Below are 18,800 nucleotides of genomic sequence, written 5' to 3'. Positions count from 1 at the left end.
ATGATATGCCTCTCCTCTGTGAGTCTGCACGCATGTGCTCAGCGATTTGTCAGCACCTCAGCAGAGACCTAATGATGAGGGATCTATGGAGATGTTAATCCAGCTGTACTGCAGTAATTAAAAGGTGTTCATTAAACTCCAACTCAGTGCAGAATGAGGGGATATGTGTCAAATCTGGGGCAGATACTGTACAAGAGGTCACGCTAATGGACGACTCTCTGGCAGCCAAGACTGTCGTTTAGAATCATTTTGGAATGTTTAAATGGTATAAAAGTTAAATATATTAATTTTGTTGGATAATAAGAGAGCTGTACTGAGATCAACCAGAAGAGTTCAAACTACTGACCACTCTCTGGCTGAGTGGTGACCAAGGATGGAACCTTTCAAAACTGGACAAATGCGGGAAATGTGGGGGCTCTCAGGGAGCAGAGCGCTCCCCACAGGAGTGGTAGCTGTCCTCAGAACTGTGTTCAAATCCCACATTATCTGCACAAAATACACAAAAGAAACCACACAGGTGAGTGATGTCACACAGGCATCTGAAACCATAACTGGCATCCTCCCGCGGCCTCGATTTCACCAACTTGGCACGAATGAACGGGCGGCCGTATCCCCTGTCAGCCGGAGCAGACGGTGATGCCACCAGAGGTCCTGGCAGACAGTAATGAGCTGGATGGTCTACATACCGAGTGAAGAATTTGCTTCTATATAAGCCGTCTGGCTCTGTTGATTCAGCTTGTCAAACATATTTATTAACGTTATTCAACAGCTGCTCTTTTAATTATGTACTTCAAACATGCTTGAGTGTTTGGATGGTTTGATCATTCATTTCTTGTCGGGACCGATTTGTGACGCTTAATCCCACCGCTGTGTAAATCATTCAGCATTTTTTATTTATGGATGCTACTCAGGGTTTTAGCGCGAGTAAAGGGAATCGGGGCTATTTGGCCGATTTCTGTAGAGGATATGTAGGCGGCCCGGCGGGTCAGACTCTGCTTGCCACTGCCACCAACTCCAACCAGCAAAGTGAGACTCCAGAATAAGACTGAAGCGCCAGCTGGTAATAAAACACACTTGAATTAAGATGAAACCAGTTTGTGCAGAATTACATCAACAATGCGTATCTCTAAAACTAGGAATAGCATTATAACATTAGCAGTGACATGCTCAAAATGTTTTCTCTTTACCTAATTTTGGCTTGATTTTGTTGGAAAATTATCTAATTATAATGTTCATTTTACTGTTACTGTTACTCTTAGTAATATAACAATATAACTTAGTAATATATAACATGCTGCCTTGTGTCTTCAAAAAGGACCATATTCATGCATTAAGTTCTTTGTAGGGCTCCTTTGACGTCCTCCAAGAAGCATAAATGTTTTAATGGTTATGTTCAATGTTGGGAACTGAGGGAAGACAATATCATTTGTGTTGGACCTCCTGGCCTTCATTCACACCCTCCAGCTGGAGCTTCTGGAAGCGCTGCAGGTATGTGCCGTTACACCTTTTGGGACCACCTATAGTAACAATGATAATGTACATTTTATGGACATTATAGAGCACAACACACCAGCCAACTTTCACTAACCTGTCAAGTGAGAAAAGATAATATTTTCCAGCATCAAAGAAGCAGAGCTGTAGTCACAGGGTACATTTTTAGCCATGTATGTCTCAGACTGTCCAACTTCTTGACAGGTGCAATTTTTCCCCCTGACTCCAGCGTTCCCCACAAGCACCGGTGGCAATTTCTTTTCCAGCAACAAGTCCGTGAAGTACCGAAGACACACGGTCTCTGCTGTGTGTACCAGAACAGCCTGCAATCATAGGAACAGCAGGAAAACAGAGAGCAGAAACATACATAGTCATTATGGCTTTCTCTGAGTGTGATTTATTGACAGACATGTGCTCAGTGAATTGTATGTGATTTATAATTTCTTGAATTTCCCCAGTACACCACAACTATTCTGTCATAATAGCGTCATTTGCTCAGAACAAAACCCTACTAATTACAGCTCAGCAAGAGCCTTTGAAGCATTCACAGCTGTACACAGAAGCATAAAGAAGGACAATAGAGCGTGGGTGATAGCTCAAGCCTTGTTGCTCATGGCTTCACCCCCACACAGTCTGGTATGGGGTGTAGTAGATGGTAATCAGAAACAGTGGAAAGCCCATCATCCACTCTAGCACCCCTGCCATAACCTTGTGATGTGACTTTACCCTCTCTTATTAAGTTCATTGAGGCAGACATACATTTTTAATATGCTTACATTGTTCTCTTTTTCGGGGGTTATTTTCCTTGAAGGACATTGCTTCTTGTCATTATTATACATGCAATTATTGATCAATCCACTTTAAAAGGTTGCTAGGATGACAGAGTCGTTTATATTTTCAGAAGTTTATATTTTCTTACTTGCATTTGGGTAGAAATCTGATGGTTTGTTGGTCAGTGTGGCAGTCAAACACAGTCCCCTGCGCTGCTATCATCTCTGTCTTTATTTCAATGTTCCACCACTGACCGAACTCTACCCGATAATCATGGAGCTGGAAAATGATAGGAGGTACAGTCCGATAAATTATCTAATATCACTACAATAAACAACCCAACTATTAAACCCAAAGACTGACAGCTAGGCGCTTGCTATTCTTGGACACTTTGGACACTTTGGACATGTGTCATTAAAAGTCTTCTTAGCCTGTATTTATACGTTTATGGCAGAAGAACTATAAGAGGAAAGAAAGAGTGAAAGAAACCAAACAGTCTATTACATGAGCCTGAAATGTTTCTAGCAGCCTGAAAGCTGTGGAAAATAATCATAGCCATGACAGCAAAACCAACAAAGTAAAGTACATTTTAGATCCTCATTTAATCTAAAAACGGGAAATATGATACATCAAACAATAATCTAACAATATTGGCAAATCTCTAAAAAAAAAGCCAGCACAATAAGTTAAACACACACACACACACGTACACACAGAGTGTTGTTTTAGAATATGTCAGGTACAAAGTCACCGTGAAACTTTTCTTTTTAACTGCAAAAATATCCCTGAGGTCACACTCCAGAAGCAATTCTTGGAGGATTCAGAAATAAACCATTTGTCCACCAATCCTACCTCAGGTGCTTATGGGTTTCATAAGTGAACAGGAGGGAGGCACCTTGTTGTCATCCATCACAGTGTTGAGTGATTCAGTCCACATCGGATCAATGTCTCCATCCAACACAATCCACTTAGGACCCGTATAGAAGATATGTGCTTGTTCTCTCATCAGTGATGAAAACAGACCTAACGGGGGACGGAAGAACAAAGAAGGTGATTACAAAGAGAATGCTTTGTGTTTTCAGCACTGCTTCTCACATTCTAAAGATTTTTATTTGTGTTCTAACCCAGCTTTACTCACCTTTCTTTACACTCTCAGGTGGAACGATGGATGCAGCCAAAAAGGTCAACTCTGACCACTGAGATGGGATTGAGGTTGTTTCTTACAGGCTTGTTTTTCATGTTTACATAGGTATGATGATAATCTGTTCAGCATAAAAAAGTATATGTCTATATCCATATCTATATACCGCTAGATAGATAGATAGATAGATAGATAGATAGATAGATAGATAGATAGATAGATAGATAGATAGATAGATAGATAGATAGATAGATAGATAGACAGATAGATAGATAGATAGATAGATAGATAGATAGATAGATAGATAGATAGATAGATAGATAGATAGATAGATAGATAGAGATAGATAGATAGATAGATAGATGGATAGATAGATAGATGGATAGATAGATAGATCATTTCCTGTATAGTTTTAACTTGGAACAACAGACAGCACCTTCACACAGATCTGTGTCAGTTAGCAATGCTAATGTCTATTTCCCGACTGATATAGTATAATCGTGTAATCATATTAATTTAACCAATAGATTTTAATCCTTCAAGCAGATTATTATTAGGTAATTATAGAATTTAATTAATTGCAGCTTCACCTTGACAGCGTGGCTGTTGCCATGATTAGAAGTAGGGGCTAGCATCTTGGAATCGTGCTCCCCATTTCCTGTTACTGCCAAGTAGACACAGAACCGCTGCCTGTTTGGTAAAACTGGACATTAGAACTCTATACACTCAGATACAAAAATGAGAACGTACAGTATAAGTCATTTGTGTAAAGTGTCTTCCTTTCTTTAAACCAGTTCAAGTCCAAGTTCCAGACTGACACGACTAGAACTAAATGTGCCCAAATTAAAGATCCTGGTTGTACCTGAAAGAAGAAAACAGGGAACTCTTTTGTGGAAATGTTTCACAAATTCACCAAGCTAAATCTAGAAAATACGGATATTTCACAATAGGAGGGCGATGACAAGGTGAGGAGCATGACAAAGACAAGACTAAGCATCACAAATGTGAGCAAACCCCTGATTTTGTTTCTAGTATGGGGTGATAAGGAATGAGGGATGTCACTCGTGCATCTGATCATAATCGACTGCCTGCCACCTGAGCTCAGGCCCCCAAACAGGATGCTGATTTCTAAAACTACATTGTCCCTGGATGGGCTCAAACCACCAACCTTTCAGTCAACGGCCAAATGCGCCAGCTGATTGCGCCACAGAGACACACAAACTCAGAGTTTTGAGCCCTGAAATCAATCTACAACTGCCATCAGCCTCGCAGTTATTGAGTTATTCATAAATGATACATGAGGTGGGAGAGTATTATCCCTGGATGGACAGCTTTCGGACATCTTCAGGTCTTTCCAGCCTCGGATACACTAACCTATCACACAATTAAAGCTAATATGTCAACAATTTAACAACACATTCACTTTGGTTCAATCACGTCAGTATTAGAGCAGGAGGAGAATAGTGTCAGACAAAAAGGGGCACTAAAGTGGCAGGACTTCTAATTGCTGGCAACAAACCCACTAATGCATCTAGTGACGATGTCCAAAGGCAGCCGCGGTGCAACAATGCCCCCCGTCTTACTGCAGCCATAAATCTAAATACTCAATAGAGACCTTTTCACTCTCCGATGTGCTGTTAAGTCAGACAGACAGACAGTGCGGCCCCTTTCTGCACTCTAATCTCTATTCAGCACAATAACTTGGAGTGCTTTCCACAGACGGCTGATTGCCACAACTTGTTCTTGTGCTTTTTGGCCTCGACATGTAGCCACTTTTTACAGTTAGATCACACAATAATTGTTTTAGCATCAGCCTGACGATCCTCCAGGGGTTGAACATTTAAGCAATGGCACAGGTGTCTGAATACAAACTGTGAATGAAGGATTGTGACATTTCTTTGACCTAAACCCAAAGTTGTGAGTGACATTTTGGAGATACGTTATTTAGGAATCTGGTTTGATGATTAACAACACTGTCTTGTGCCCTTTTTAATAAAAAACGAATACTAGATCTTGACTACTTTTCTTCTTAGTTTGTAAGCATGTAAGGGAACTTGAAAACTACATGTAATTACTCAAGCAATCTGAAATACTTCATGTAAAGAGCAGAGTGTTATCAGTACCAATGTGTTACAAAAAAATAGGACCAAACTACTATGAATTATCTGCTGGAAATAAAAAAACAACGAGGAGGAACCTTTTCTGTGGCCATTTGCCTGACTGCTTTGTCCCATAAGTCATTAGATTTGTCTTCCAGCAGATGGAGCTTTTAGGATAAGAGGTCTTCAGGGTTTGGAAGGTCAGTCACACCATTTTCTATCTGTTCAACTTTGGCTTTGGTTAAAATATCACTTTTATTTAACCGTGTAGCTGTAGTAAATTGCATCCGATGAGGCTCCTGTCTGGCTGTGTTCTCTAGAGCCAAGAGTGAATGTCAGCAGATTTCTTTACATGCATGTTTGACATATCTATGTGCATCTTTGAACATCTGTGAACATCTGCCCTGTCAGCTTTTTCGATGAGACTGAAAATAGTGTCGAAATGTGCATTTTTTTAATTGTCCAATTTATTAATTGAAAAAAAAAATATCATGAAAATGGCTTTTACTTGATTTTATGCAAACTGCAGAGCTCCAGATGTTCCGGTCATAGTTCTCCACACTCCACTCTCCACCTGGAATTAAAACCAGGTGTCTACATGCTTACTGTCCACGTTGCAGTGATTCCCTGGCTGAGCTGGACTTTAAGCAGGCAGTTACTGCTGATGCCTCCAGCTCCTCTCTGAAATACCTCTGCAGGAAACGTTGGGCCTGATTCACAGCTGTTTGTATCCTGATTCAATTGATTTTCACTTGAAATGCTTCAGTCTTACAAAAAGTCTGCTAAATAATGGCTTGCTGGATTTTTCTTAGAATCAAAACAAGCATGTAATTCCATACTTTATGTTTTATTTATATTGTATTGTTTTTAAAAACGTGATCCCCGAACAAAAGGAAGAATAAATATGATCTCACCTCCAGCTGCTGCATTAGATCAAAGAACCTGCTGAAACGTTGAGAAATCACGGGAAATCCGAGGGGATGTGTTTTTCTGTCTATAAAACATTCCTAGACTTTCTTTATATTTCAGAACAAGTTGTAGCTCCTCTCCAACTAGAAGATCATCAGGGATGTATGTGGATACCTAACAGAGACAGAGTGAAACTGATTACACAGCAACTGTGACACAAACATGATGAAATGGGTTTAAATGTGCATTTGTACCTGCTCAGTTATTAGATTGCACAACTCTTGCAGTGGGTCAACAATGGGTTTTGGTCTGACAGCTGCTCTAAACCATGAAAGTTGTGTACAGTTAAGTATTATTTTATCACTGAAGAAGTTCCTCATCTTCCAGGTGGGACTGCAGTGGCGTTAGGTGGACATTAAAACACTGCAAAAAGAAAACAAAGTGCAAAACAAAGTGTCATGATACATGATAGCTTAAATATCTTTAAAAAAGTTCGAAAATTAACAACAGCACAAGCACAGTGGGGGATAAAGCTGCTTTAGAGTGCCATAAAGCAAACATATTATAAGGGGTTCCAAAAACCAAGTGAATAGATGCTGATTAATCAAAGATGGGGACAAACAAAACTTCTAACCAACAGGATACGTTAAAAAGTGGCCTCTCTTTAGCATTTCGAGATGGGTTTTGAAGGAGAAGTGACATTAATTAGGACTTTTGCTTCGTGCTCTTGTGTCAACTCCTCGACTGAACCTCGCGGTGAGTGAGTTGAAGTCTGTGGGGCTACAGGTGGCGCGACCATTTTAAACATAATCACCCGCACTGACAGGACCACCTGTGGGAGGAGATTGCCTGTTGCTATGGTGCTAATAACAAGGTGGAGGAAATGCATCCAAGCAGTCAGGATTGCTCCTGATGTAATCCACACATTCATCCCACTCTGGAAATCAGCACAGATGTTTAACATGCTTGAGAAGAGTCAAAAACCAGAAAATCATTACGGGTTAAATAGAGTCACCATATCTGTCATCAGGACAGAAAAGGAAGCAATTTTAGTTGAGTCTAAATATATTTACCTGTGTATGTATTTTGTTTTGCGCTTTTGTCACGGTTTGGACGTTTTACTCAAAGAAATAAATCTCTTTTTAACCATCAAATTCTTCCATCAAGCCTTGATAATACATGTGTTATAATATGTGTATTCGCCAGGTTATTTTCTGGCCTTCAAAACGGCACCAGGACATTTGTAATATAAGCAGCTTGTCAGTGTTTGGCAGCGTCAACAGGGTTTTGTTGATGATGCTGTATTGATTTCCAAACTGCAGCACGGAGCAGCACTCCATCATGATAGGCCGGCCGATCCAGCAGCAAGACGCAAACAGGAAAACATGTTTGTTTGCTCTCAGTCTTTATTTGAAGCAGAAATGGAAATGTGCTTTGAGTGTGCTTATTCAGTCTGTGGCAGAATGGCCTCACACAACAAGCGCTTCATAATGGACAGAGGCAACACTATGCTCTTAATACACAGGTAGTTAATATAAATACAGCATGTGTTACGTAATCTGAAGTGTTAATGATGTAATAAATATGGAATCTGATCACACAGTATAAGGTCACAAGTGTTTTGGAATGAATAACAAAGCCGTTAATATGCTCTTAATGCAGGTAAAGCAGGTTGTTAATGGTGAATTTGGTCCCCTAATCTAAAGTGTTATGATACTACTAATAATAATAACAATAGTGATAACAATAACTAGATAAGGACTGCAGAAAAACCTTCTAAATATTGTAGTTATTCTTATTACATCATAATTGATACCACACACACACACGCACGCACGCACGCACGCACGCACGCACACACACACACACACACACACACACACACACACACACACACACACACACACAGGCCCTAAATGTTGCAGCAGAAACAAAGGCTGGTTTCACCTGTTGTCCGCGTGCATGGGTCTGCGTCACAAGGTCGCCCCCTACAGGAGTTGCTTGTCTTGTTTTCATTTATTCTGGAAAGTACAAAAATAAGTGGCAATCTGTCTCTCTCATTTCTTTTTCAGCAGATGATAAAGTCATTGGTATGAATTGAAACCGATTGGTGGTGGTGGTGTGTGTGTGTGTGTGTGGGGGGGGGGTTGATTTGACAGTATGGAACCTACTGTGAAATCACTCAGAACCCATGTGCAGGCCATGTCAAAGCTCTCGGGGGTTTTATGTAAACCCCTGCACGAACAAATTTGTTGGCCCACACCCGAGGGCATCTGGTGATGGATACGTTGTCCCGGGGGACCGGCGGGCCGCAATACAACAGCAGGCAGCTTATCTTGAAAGGCTTGTTTTAAGTGCTCCTCTGCTCGGAGACAAAAGCTGTAAGGACACCCATTACCTTACAATTGTTGTAGCATCACCATTGTAGAGGCAGAGGTATTACAGCATATGCTCTGAATTAGCTGCAGGTTTTCTGGGTTAACAAAAAGCCTTTTACAGTCAGATCCAAATGAGGAATCCCCACTAGTGTTTCTTTTTAATTATTTCTTGTATTTTGATCCAGTCTAAAAAATGATGTCCTTCCTTTAAACAGCATGTGCGTGTGCTGTAGAGGAAGCTGGGCTGACGAGGGAGGACTCCCCTGAGGACAGCCGGGCCGCTGCAAGGGTCGGTTTATCCTTCTTAATCAGCATCCTGAGATACTGGCACTGCCCCCGTTGTCATAATGCCTGGGGTCACAGCGGGCTCCTGGAAATGAAGTGAAGCCCCTCCAGACAATACTGCTGTCAGTCAGCTTTAACCTGAGCTGGGCCTTTTATTTCCCATATCGTGTTCGAGTCTCATCATTCACTCCATAAATGCAAATGAGCTCATTGATGTTTTGACTTAAACCAGAACGTACAGAGAATGTTCTGCTGATCAAAGACAAAGTTCACATAAAGCACCTGATGTACTGAGACCAGGCTGCGTTCTTCATCTTTTTCTTTTTTTAAATGTTTGTGTGTGTGTCCCTGTCAGGGCTGCCCACCATAGCTGCTGCTGAATATACATCTATCTAAGCTAACAAGATAATGAAGGAGCAGACACACACTTCCTGCAATTTGCAGAAGCTTGTCCGCTTCGTTTAGCCCATAATTTGTACTTGTTTGGATGGCAGATACAGTCGGTGGTTTTAGGGTTTGGAGTGTCTCCGGGGAAAATGTCAGTCATGCGCCATTATAAATGACACAGCGGAGCGAGCCGCCGTGGCTCTTTCCCAACGCGAGGGCCTCCTTGGAGCATTTGCAGAGCATGTGCCCTTTTGATTTCCTAATCCCAGCACGAGCCGCAGAATTAGACGGGGCCCTCCGTGAGATATTCTGCTCGCAGTCCGTGATTTATGTTCTCGCGGCGCGCGGCTCAGCGGTGAGAGGATCACAGGTGTGGCGGAGCCCCAAGTCAAAACTTTTAATATGCACAACTCATGGTCACTGACAAGGCCCAGCACAAGGATCATTCATCTTACTGTAATGTTCATCTAAAATACAGAAAACGGATTAAATTATATATTCAACCTTCGTATTCTGCATATGCCACAAATAAGCAAAGATCTAATGACACTGCTTAATTGCTTTTGAATTCAAAAAAATATTTACATTATTTTGAAACCCATTGATTGTAAATGTCTACATTTTTAAAGCCACAGTGACAGGATGTGGAAGAACTGATAAATACAATTTCTGCTTTCTGAAAACATCTTTAAAATCTTCACAAACGCACGTGAAGAGTGTTTTTATGTCAAGATTATAAATCTGACGATGGAAACTGATGTAGTTCACTTTCAAATGCAATGACACTAATTATACTGTATACAAAATTCCATTCAGAGGTTTATTTGTTGTGTTCCCTTCACTGCCAGGGTGCCAGAGTTTGCCAGGACATGTCAGCGGTAGCTTCATGTACAGCTTGATTTAATAACGGTGATCTGTGATCATTACCCACCCTTTTCCGCTTTTCACACATTGCCAGAGGGATTTGCTGGAAAATCCACCTGAACTGTAATGTCTCTCTCCCTCACACACACACACACACACACACACACACACACACACACACACACACACACACACACACGCACACACACACGTGCGCGCTCACACACACACACACTTACAGCATCACCCCTGTTATCTCCTGGTGTAGAGGTCAGGGGGCCCTTTCTCTCATGCAGCCAGATGTATGCTGGAAGTTAAGTGACCTTTTCAACTTCATTTGAACTCCTGAAGCTGTTGTGATTTGTTTTTTTCTCTTTTACTCAACAGTCTTCATATAGTCGGCCTTATGTTGGTTAGCAGGTTTATTTCAACTGCTGTCAATTTCTAACTGAGCTTTTTTCCCCCCTTCAGCTTTACAGGCTAAAATGTGTTTTAAAAATGTGTGTAAGCTATGTGTATATAGGTGACAGTGGAGATAAATACAAGATAAATACAGTTTAAGATGATTCATTTGGATTGATAAATGAATGTATTTTGAAATTCTATAATAACCATACTTTGTAATTCTTGTAGCAATTTAGCTTTTTAAGCTTTCTTATGCTAACATTTAACACCGCCTCAACCGAATTTTTGCTAAAAAGCAAAACCTATCGACTCAAGGTTAAATGGTAGATCCATATAGCCATCATACTGTCCCACCCCCACCCTCTTCCCCCCTCCTTCCAGTCTCCCTCCTGCTCTTCTTTCTTTCCCATGTCCATTAGACCTTGCAGACTAATCGAGCAGCGCCAATTGCTCCCGTGGTGAGATCATTAAGTAAATTATTTTAAGATCAAACGGTCAGCAGCCACAATGAAGTCCTGTGTAATGTTAAAAGCCCCAGAAGCTGCCACCCACCCCTCTCTCAAATTAAAGCTCTGCACCTCTCAGGTGGATGCCCCCACCATTAGGCCTTTTAGCTGCAGGCTAAGGTAGGACCCACTAATTGGTCCTTTGAACAAAACTAACCCACTGACAGGATCTGACTTGTATGCAGCTTAAAGTACAAAATTGTTCCAGGATAAAGGCAGCAGTTAGCCTATAGAGAAAGTCGGCAACATGTGGCCTGAAAACACATTTGAAGTAAGGAAGAACTTTTATTAACAATGCCAACAAAAATGGCTGCTGTTAAGTTTCCAAGGTGGTTTTAGAGCAGAAAAGCCTTTAAGAAAAGTATGTGTGTGGGTGCTGTGCGTGTAATAGACCCACGAAGTGTGAAAGCCATCAGACAACAATTACTCACCAATTGCTGCTGTTCCTGAATGGATGGGATAAAAACTGTTCTCTTGAAAGGTCACTCGGGCGGAGCATAACAAAGAGCACACACTCTATGTTCCTATATATTAGACTAGGACTCATAGGATGGAATAAGCATCTGCAGGTGACATTTGTTGTAAAGAACCAGAAAAGGATCATTGCATATTTCAAGAGAGAAAACCAACCAGCATTTCCTGTGTTGATTATTCACCTCAGCTGAGAGGAAGTGTTGAACTTACTGTAGCTTCTGGTGTGGAGACAAGAGCCAATGCAGCAAAGTGACTGTGAGAGTGATTTATTCGGCTCTGGCAGAGGCTTCGGTGTCATCAATCACATGGTTTTAATTAGTGATGGCTCCCCGTTGGGGCTGAGAAATGTGCATGTAATTCAATTTGGGAGCCACTGCTGCCTCAAGGAGCCCACACAAAGATTTGCCAGTCCAGGATGAGTTCATGTGCACCGCAAACTGCTGAAACTGTCAAAAGACGACCCCCGAAAAATGAGGGGGGGGAAAGGCTTGTTTATTAAATGTACACTTTATGGTGCTATTGACAGATAATAAAATATAACTAATATAATTATATATGAAAGTGCATTTGTTTATGATAGAAAAGAAAAAAATCTTTGTGTATCTGCTCAGCTTCCAAAAAAGTCACCTGTTAGTTTTTCTTAGCCCATAAAGTGATTCAATGAAATGGTGAGTCAAGTGTTGCAGGACAAAAGCAGCTCCTTTTGGCTCATATCTCATTTAAATGTTGCTTTCTTGTGATTTCCTCTTCAATGGACAGGTCACCAAAGGCCTGAGCGTTAAATAAAGACAATGACAGCTTTGAGAGTTAAGGTGACCATTGAAATGCTAAAGATTCAGTAGCAGTTATTTAGTTCTGTAAGGACACTTGAAAGTCTCTTATCTGACACATGTTAATGCCGCTCACTGTAGTGATGTTTATTTCACAGCAGCCCTTCACTCCACCGCCCACCAAAGATTCTGTTTGCATCTCAAATCTCATGGTAAATTTGACCTTTGACCCCACCAAAGAGGGGAAAAAGACAACATTTTTGTCCGCCCTCGCTATGCTTGTAAATGAGATCACTTTGGTTAAAGTGTTGAACTTACACACATATTTCTAGAGCGTAGACATTCTAAAGAAATTCTATGCATTTCTTTTAATAGATTCCTTATTTTTGAAGCTACAAAGGTGAGTTGGCCAAACTTGCCTCAATTTATTCCATGAGACTGTTTGCACTCTGTCACAATCACACCTAAATATTAGCTTTTACCAATATTGAAAATGAACTAGATGCTCCCGATGCGACGGCCTGATTGTGCCGAGAGGCAAAATGTCAAATTTAGGGCCGCTCGTTTTGTCCTTGGGACCCATCAGCTCTTTTACAAACACCCAGCCCAATCAATTCCTTGCAATGCGGCCGCTGCGTTTATATCTGATTACGCTGCCTTTCCAAATCCCATCTAACAACAACAAATCAACGCTGAGATTTGAACCGAATGGGCTGCGCCCAATCAGCTGTCATTCGGCCCGCGGAAATTTGGCCACTTCATTAGCTGATGTGCCGGGAAGATAAATTCGACACCTCTGTTTGTTTCAGATGAAATGTTGGTTTTGCCCCCAGCTGATTGACTCCAATCAGCCTCGCCATGTCTCCGTCTTTCTGAGCTGCAGCCTGGACACACTGGGGGCTGATTAGGTGGGTAACCGACGGAAAAAAGCCATAAATATTGAGCACGATGGGACGCATTTATGTTTTACTTGTATTTTGCTCTCTCCGGTCACTACTCAAACAAAGATTTTGCTACCCGCGGCAGCGGGTTGGCGGTGTCAAAATGCTTCTTGTCAGAGAGAGTTACTGCTCAACACAAGTATTAGCTTGTGTTTCAGTGTTCTGAACTGGTCCGACGAAACACCGCTGACGCCAAGCTCATGCTGCGCTGTCTGGGCGCACAACAGGTTAAAACACCGCAGCGCCACAGCTCCAGGCTGTTCTCATGCTACGCCTGCACGCTCCAGGCCACAGCCAGCCATGCTGTCTGCGTAGTCGACGCATATATAAGTCATCACGCACAGGCAGGAGAGTCGTGTGCAGGGAAATGGCCTGACTCGATGCGGTGTCCAGGGGCTACGGGAGACAGGTACTTCCTATATCTTATGGTTGATGGTGATGGGCCTCACCTGGGCTGTAATCTGGGAGGACTGATCACAGGGAAGCCGAGGGAGGCGAATTCCGCCTGTCCTTCTTCAAACACAGCAGGACAGTAAATCAGACTGGTAGACGACACCAGGCGGCCCACGTATCCCTTGCGCTCACTGCCTCTGCCCCCGAGGGCCCAGGCAACAAGAATGCCAACAATGTCACCTGACAACAAAGTGGAGCCATTTCAACCCGAAGCGATTCAGCAAGGCTGCAGCGAGGAGGAGACGAGCGCGGTTATGTAGCTCCGCAGCAGAGGTTACAGCACTCTGTAACACAACAGTTAGACTAGCTGGAGACGTAGAATAGTTTGACTATTGTGTGTGTTTTTAAACACTACAGGGCCAAACACAGAATCCATTCCAGCACACACCATTGCGTAACTAGCACATATTTACCTATGGTAGGACTAAAGTGATGCTGTTAGCGCAGCCGCAGCGTTCAACACCAGTGTGACCAATCTTGAAATGACTGCAGCTACCAAGTAAAAATCCCATCTGAGGATGCACGTCGGGGAAAAATGAATCAGGCGGGAACGCCAAGGTCAGTGTGATATTTCAAGGCCTCTGCTTTACATGGCTGCATAGTAAACGAGGGCCTTCAATCAAGTCAGATTGGGTGAACTGACTGAAGTTATCAACACCAACACACACTGCAGAGAGTGATGACGAAGGAATAAATCCATCAAATAAATGTAAAAAAAAAAAAACAACCTAAATGAAAGCGCAGAATGAAAGCATTCTTCTGAGTAGCAACTTAGCAATTCTGCAACGCTCCAAAACAATTAACGTGTGTGTGGAAGGCTAACTTTCCACTTTTCGCTGCATAAAAATGACACGTGAAAAACAATTTGCAATCCTTATCTGAAATATGAGGAAAAGAATGAGGGCATTTCCTGTGTTTTTCCAGCCGTGCCTCACCCCAAATTTCTTTCACGTAGCGAGAAACCAATCCTCCTCCAATGTGCCTGAGGATAAGGATACATTATAATGTCATACATTACTGCCTTGTCATTATTGCCAAATTAAAGTGCCATACAAGCTCGGCGCTTCTCTGTGGGTATCTCGTTTGAATTTAGACAGAGTGAATTTTTACACATGGTGTTTAGTCACATTCTTTTCTGTCACTTTGGAATAAATGTAGAATATTAATAATATCAAACTTGTTGGATCCACTGAGATTCATTCATCTAAAGTTTGTGCTAACTGAAGATAAGCTACAAGTCCTCATCAACAGTGATTTAACAATCGATACATTACCTCATGAGCAAAGTCTAAATGTTCCCATTTTTCCCCTCAGTGTGTGGAACAAATTAAAAGCCCGAGCAGTCAGTAAAAGACCAATTCATAAAGGTGAAAGAGTGAGGCTGCGGGCTGTGACGGAGTGGACCAGTGAAAAATCTCTGCTGACCCTCTCATCCCTCCGCTCATCTATCTCTCACTACTGTCCACTGATAGATTTCCGCTCGCTGATTTATGGGAGAAAAAAAATGTCACAGTGGAATGGGCTTTTGATAAAATTGTTCAAGAGATTCTGGGCAATAAATCCTGATCTTTCCATCCAGGTTGTGAGCTACTTTCACATTCTGGTGCCATCAATAAACGGCTGCCAAACGTGACATGTAATCAATAACTTATATAATAATATTCCGAGCACTTTGGGGAAACAGTAACATTTATATTTCACAGAAATGTAGGAGTCACTCTTTTATTCTCAACTATAGATAAAACAATCACTGACACAAAATGTGTTTTTTTTGTGTTTCCCCCTTATTTTTCAACTAGCAGTGAACAGAAATGTGCATTTTTCCAGCACGGTGATGATGTTTAAAAATATTTTGTACAACATTAGTCTTCTAAATAAGATAAATAATAATAAAAATTAGGAATCAATAACATTATATTTCCCTATGATGTAATAGTGCAAGTACTACAGTGGCCCTAATAAGTCAGTGTTCCTGACAGGAACTCTTCAGTCAGCCATGTGGCGCCAGGAAGTATGAGTGATTCAGCAAACCTGCCCCGGACCGTCTCGCTCGTCTCTCAATCTTTACGATGCAGCAAGAAGAAAAACAATGAGTCTGTTGCTCCGTACAGGTGTTTCTCAGAGGAGACGGCTTGTAAAAACAGGTAACTTTCCACTGAGACTCAGAATTGACTCATATAAAAAGGCTTCTGCTGCTGTAATAACTCACGCGCGAGGTCCTGGCTGTCTGCCGAGATGCCGAAATCCGAGCGCCGTTTAATTTGCACGACTCCTCGCAGGAGAGAACGTGATAAAGTCAGCGAGCAACTGAAGGCATCCCACCGTGTTTGTGATAATGTGATCGTCGCTGAACGGTGAGAAATATCAGGACCCTCGCTGGGACAGACAAAAAAGAAGCCATTTAAAAAGGCAGGTTTTACACTTTGCAAAGGTCAAAAAAACAAAAGCAGAGCTTGAACTTATCAGACCTAAAGACAGGACTGCCAAGGGAGGAGGAGGCTCGAGACAAACGGAAAACAGGCGAGCGCTCCGGCTGACTTTGCCTTTCAGATTAAAGCCCGAGCAACGAGGGGCAACAGAGATGTTCCTGACAGGCTGGGGAAATGAAATGTTTACTGTAAGAGGGCTGATGAGTGAGGCCAGCGGAGACGCTGAAGAGCACTCGTTCGCACCGTCGCTTTCACCTACAGCCGAGCCGCCGCCAATATAAAGCAGAGAAAAATGGCAAGTCGTGCAATCCTCAGTGTAATTTACCCTATCTATACATCAAGCAAACCCCTACAATTCCGATTCGGCACAGCCCCGTGATCAGCAATTTCATTTGTCCTTTCAAACAACATTGCCTTTTGCGCGATGTTCCAATGATTCCCTCTCCACTACGAAAACAGGATTTAAAATATCTACATTTTACATATGCTATATTTTGGTGGGGTTTAACAACATGCGGCGTTGTTTTCCTCTAAAATAACAAGGACAAAAGACCTCCAGATCTGAAGATATTTGAATTATTTACCCTGTTGTCACAGACTGATGCGATTTCTGTGCTCCCAGAGGTCCATTATCCCGCCCTTGTTCACGGTGGGAGATGAGACATTTCCTCGGCAGCGGGCCGCCTTTTTGATTCCTGCGGGGAGAAACACACCATGCTAATTTAATGTGTGCTGGCCCTACATGATACACTAGAGAAAGACGCTTGTTCCCATCTTTGTAATCACAGTGGCAGGAGCAGAGGGCACATGTCCCCCGTGTCTCATTCCAGGCCTAATCTTTCATTTCATAGCCCATCTCTCCATATCAAACAACACAAATGGCTCAATTTGCATGACAGGATTTGTAACATGGCGAATCAGGTGTCAGCCCCGATTAAACATTACACCAGCGCGCTATCATAATCAGCCGTCTAATGAGTGTGGCCGCTGGTGTGAGAAGCTTGGATGGATCAGGGAGAAGGGTTTCTCCACGCTGCACAGCGGGGGGCGAGTGACTGGAGGATTAAATCGGAGCTGCAGCGTCTCGCCGGCCCTGACAGAGGGGCTCCGCTGGGTGGCAAGATTGGAGCCTGTGATACTGAAGAGACAAGGCAACACGGGCCACACACACACACACACACACACACACACACACACACACACACACACACACACACACACACACACACTGGAAGCGAGCTGGAGCGCACAGACAGGCAGCATCTAAGCACTTCTTCCTCCTGTGTATCTTCAGCTTTGAATACTAATGCGAGGGGCCATTACAGAGGATAGAAGCCCTGACAGACTGACCCCCAGCCTGGGATCACACTGTGCTATCACGGAAATGAGGCAACAGGATCATTAACATGCAACAAGGCTACAGACGAGATGTTATTTATGTGATAGCACTCTGGTCATAAATATGTTTTTTTTTGTGCTTCTTGTATATATTTAGTGACATAGGCTTGTTACTTGAAGCAAAAATGGTTAGATTTCAGTGTTTTCAGGTAAACACGAGATCACGTGATGACGTGCTGTCACTCAGGCCTTTTAGAGACCCTTCATCACACCCTCCCCATGGTGTTTTCAGCCCCAATACTCCTTGCGTACAGTTTGTCCCTCCCATTATGCTGCCCGTATTGTTTTATGTTGAATATATACTGATGCTAATTCTCCTGTCGATGTGCAGCTTTGGGCTCCTGGTCCACAGAGACTTCCCTTTTTTTTGCCACCATCCTACCACCCTCAGCATCACGCTCCCCCTCCCCCTCGCGCCTTCCCCCACCCGCTGCCCTGCTCCCCATTTTGGGTGACCTGGGTGCTGTTCTGAAGGTTCCTCACACCCCAGAAGCTGTCAGCGGCCCCCTTCCTTCCCATGAGCGGAACACACAATAGAGAAAGGGCTCCGGCTGAGAGGTTCAGTAGCCATTAACCCCTACCAGCTGTTCCTGCCGAGGGTATTCTGTGCCACAATACGTGCCCCCGAGGGGGCCCTCACGTCCACTAATCTAGCCATTGTTGGAGAGGAATGCTGACAGAAGAAAAGAAATTTTTCTTGTGTCCATGCAAGCGTGTGTATCCATGTGTGAGAGCCGAGAAACGTAGGGCTAATTTCTATAGTTGCCCGCGAAGAAGGGAGACCATGAAGAATACCCCATTTAGCTGCTTGACAATATTCTTTTGCGTGAAAATAGAAAAACAGTGCCGATTGTTTTCAGGTGGGCTCCTTAAACTGTCTGCGTCTCGGAAAAATTATGACAAAAATCCTCATTGCCAACAGTTAAACTGACCTATGAAAGGCTTGACTTATTCTGTCATCTATTACACACACAAACACGCTGAAACGGCGAACAGTCCCAACGCCAATTTAAAATGGATTAAAATTTGGGCAAATTATTTCCATTTCAGTACTTTGCTCTCAGAATATATTAACAATTAGTCCATTTCAATTAACATG

General features: G+C 42.6%; 1 long non-coding RNA gene across 2 annotated transcripts in view; it reads right to left on the bottom strand.

The window, feature by feature from the left end:
- Window positions 1-730: 730 nt before the first annotated feature.
- The window catches only part of LOC130533116 (uncharacterized), a 32,212-nt gene continuing 14,142 nt past the window's right edge, over window positions 731-18,800 (bottom strand). Inside the window, exons 2-10 of one of the 2 annotated variants that reach the window (XR_008952487.1) lie at window positions 16,888-16,998; window positions 6,666-6,834; window positions 6,417-6,585; window positions 3,994-4,093; window positions 3,401-3,524; window positions 3,158-3,285; window positions 2,411-2,541; window positions 1,589-1,814; window positions 731-1,517 (exon numbers count right to left, since the gene is read on the bottom strand). This is a non-coding gene — a long non-coding RNA (uncharacterized LOC130533116). Of the gene's footprint in view, window positions 1,518-1,588; window positions 1,815-2,410; window positions 2,542-3,114; window positions 3,286-3,400; window positions 3,525-3,993; window positions 4,094-6,416; window positions 6,586-6,665; window positions 6,835-16,887; window positions 16,999-18,800 lie in introns of both variants that reach the window. The other variant, XR_008952486.1, reaches the window with a different exon arrangement.

This window comes from Takifugu flavidus, chromosome 10, assembly GCF_003711565.1.
Source record: "Takifugu flavidus isolate HTHZ2018 chromosome 10, ASM371156v2, whole genome shotgun sequence".
In the NCBI taxonomy this organism is placed as follows: Eukaryota; Metazoa; Chordata; class Actinopteri; order Tetraodontiformes; family Tetraodontidae; genus Takifugu; species Takifugu flavidus.
This window is presented reverse-complemented; position numbering and strand designations above follow the sequence as displayed.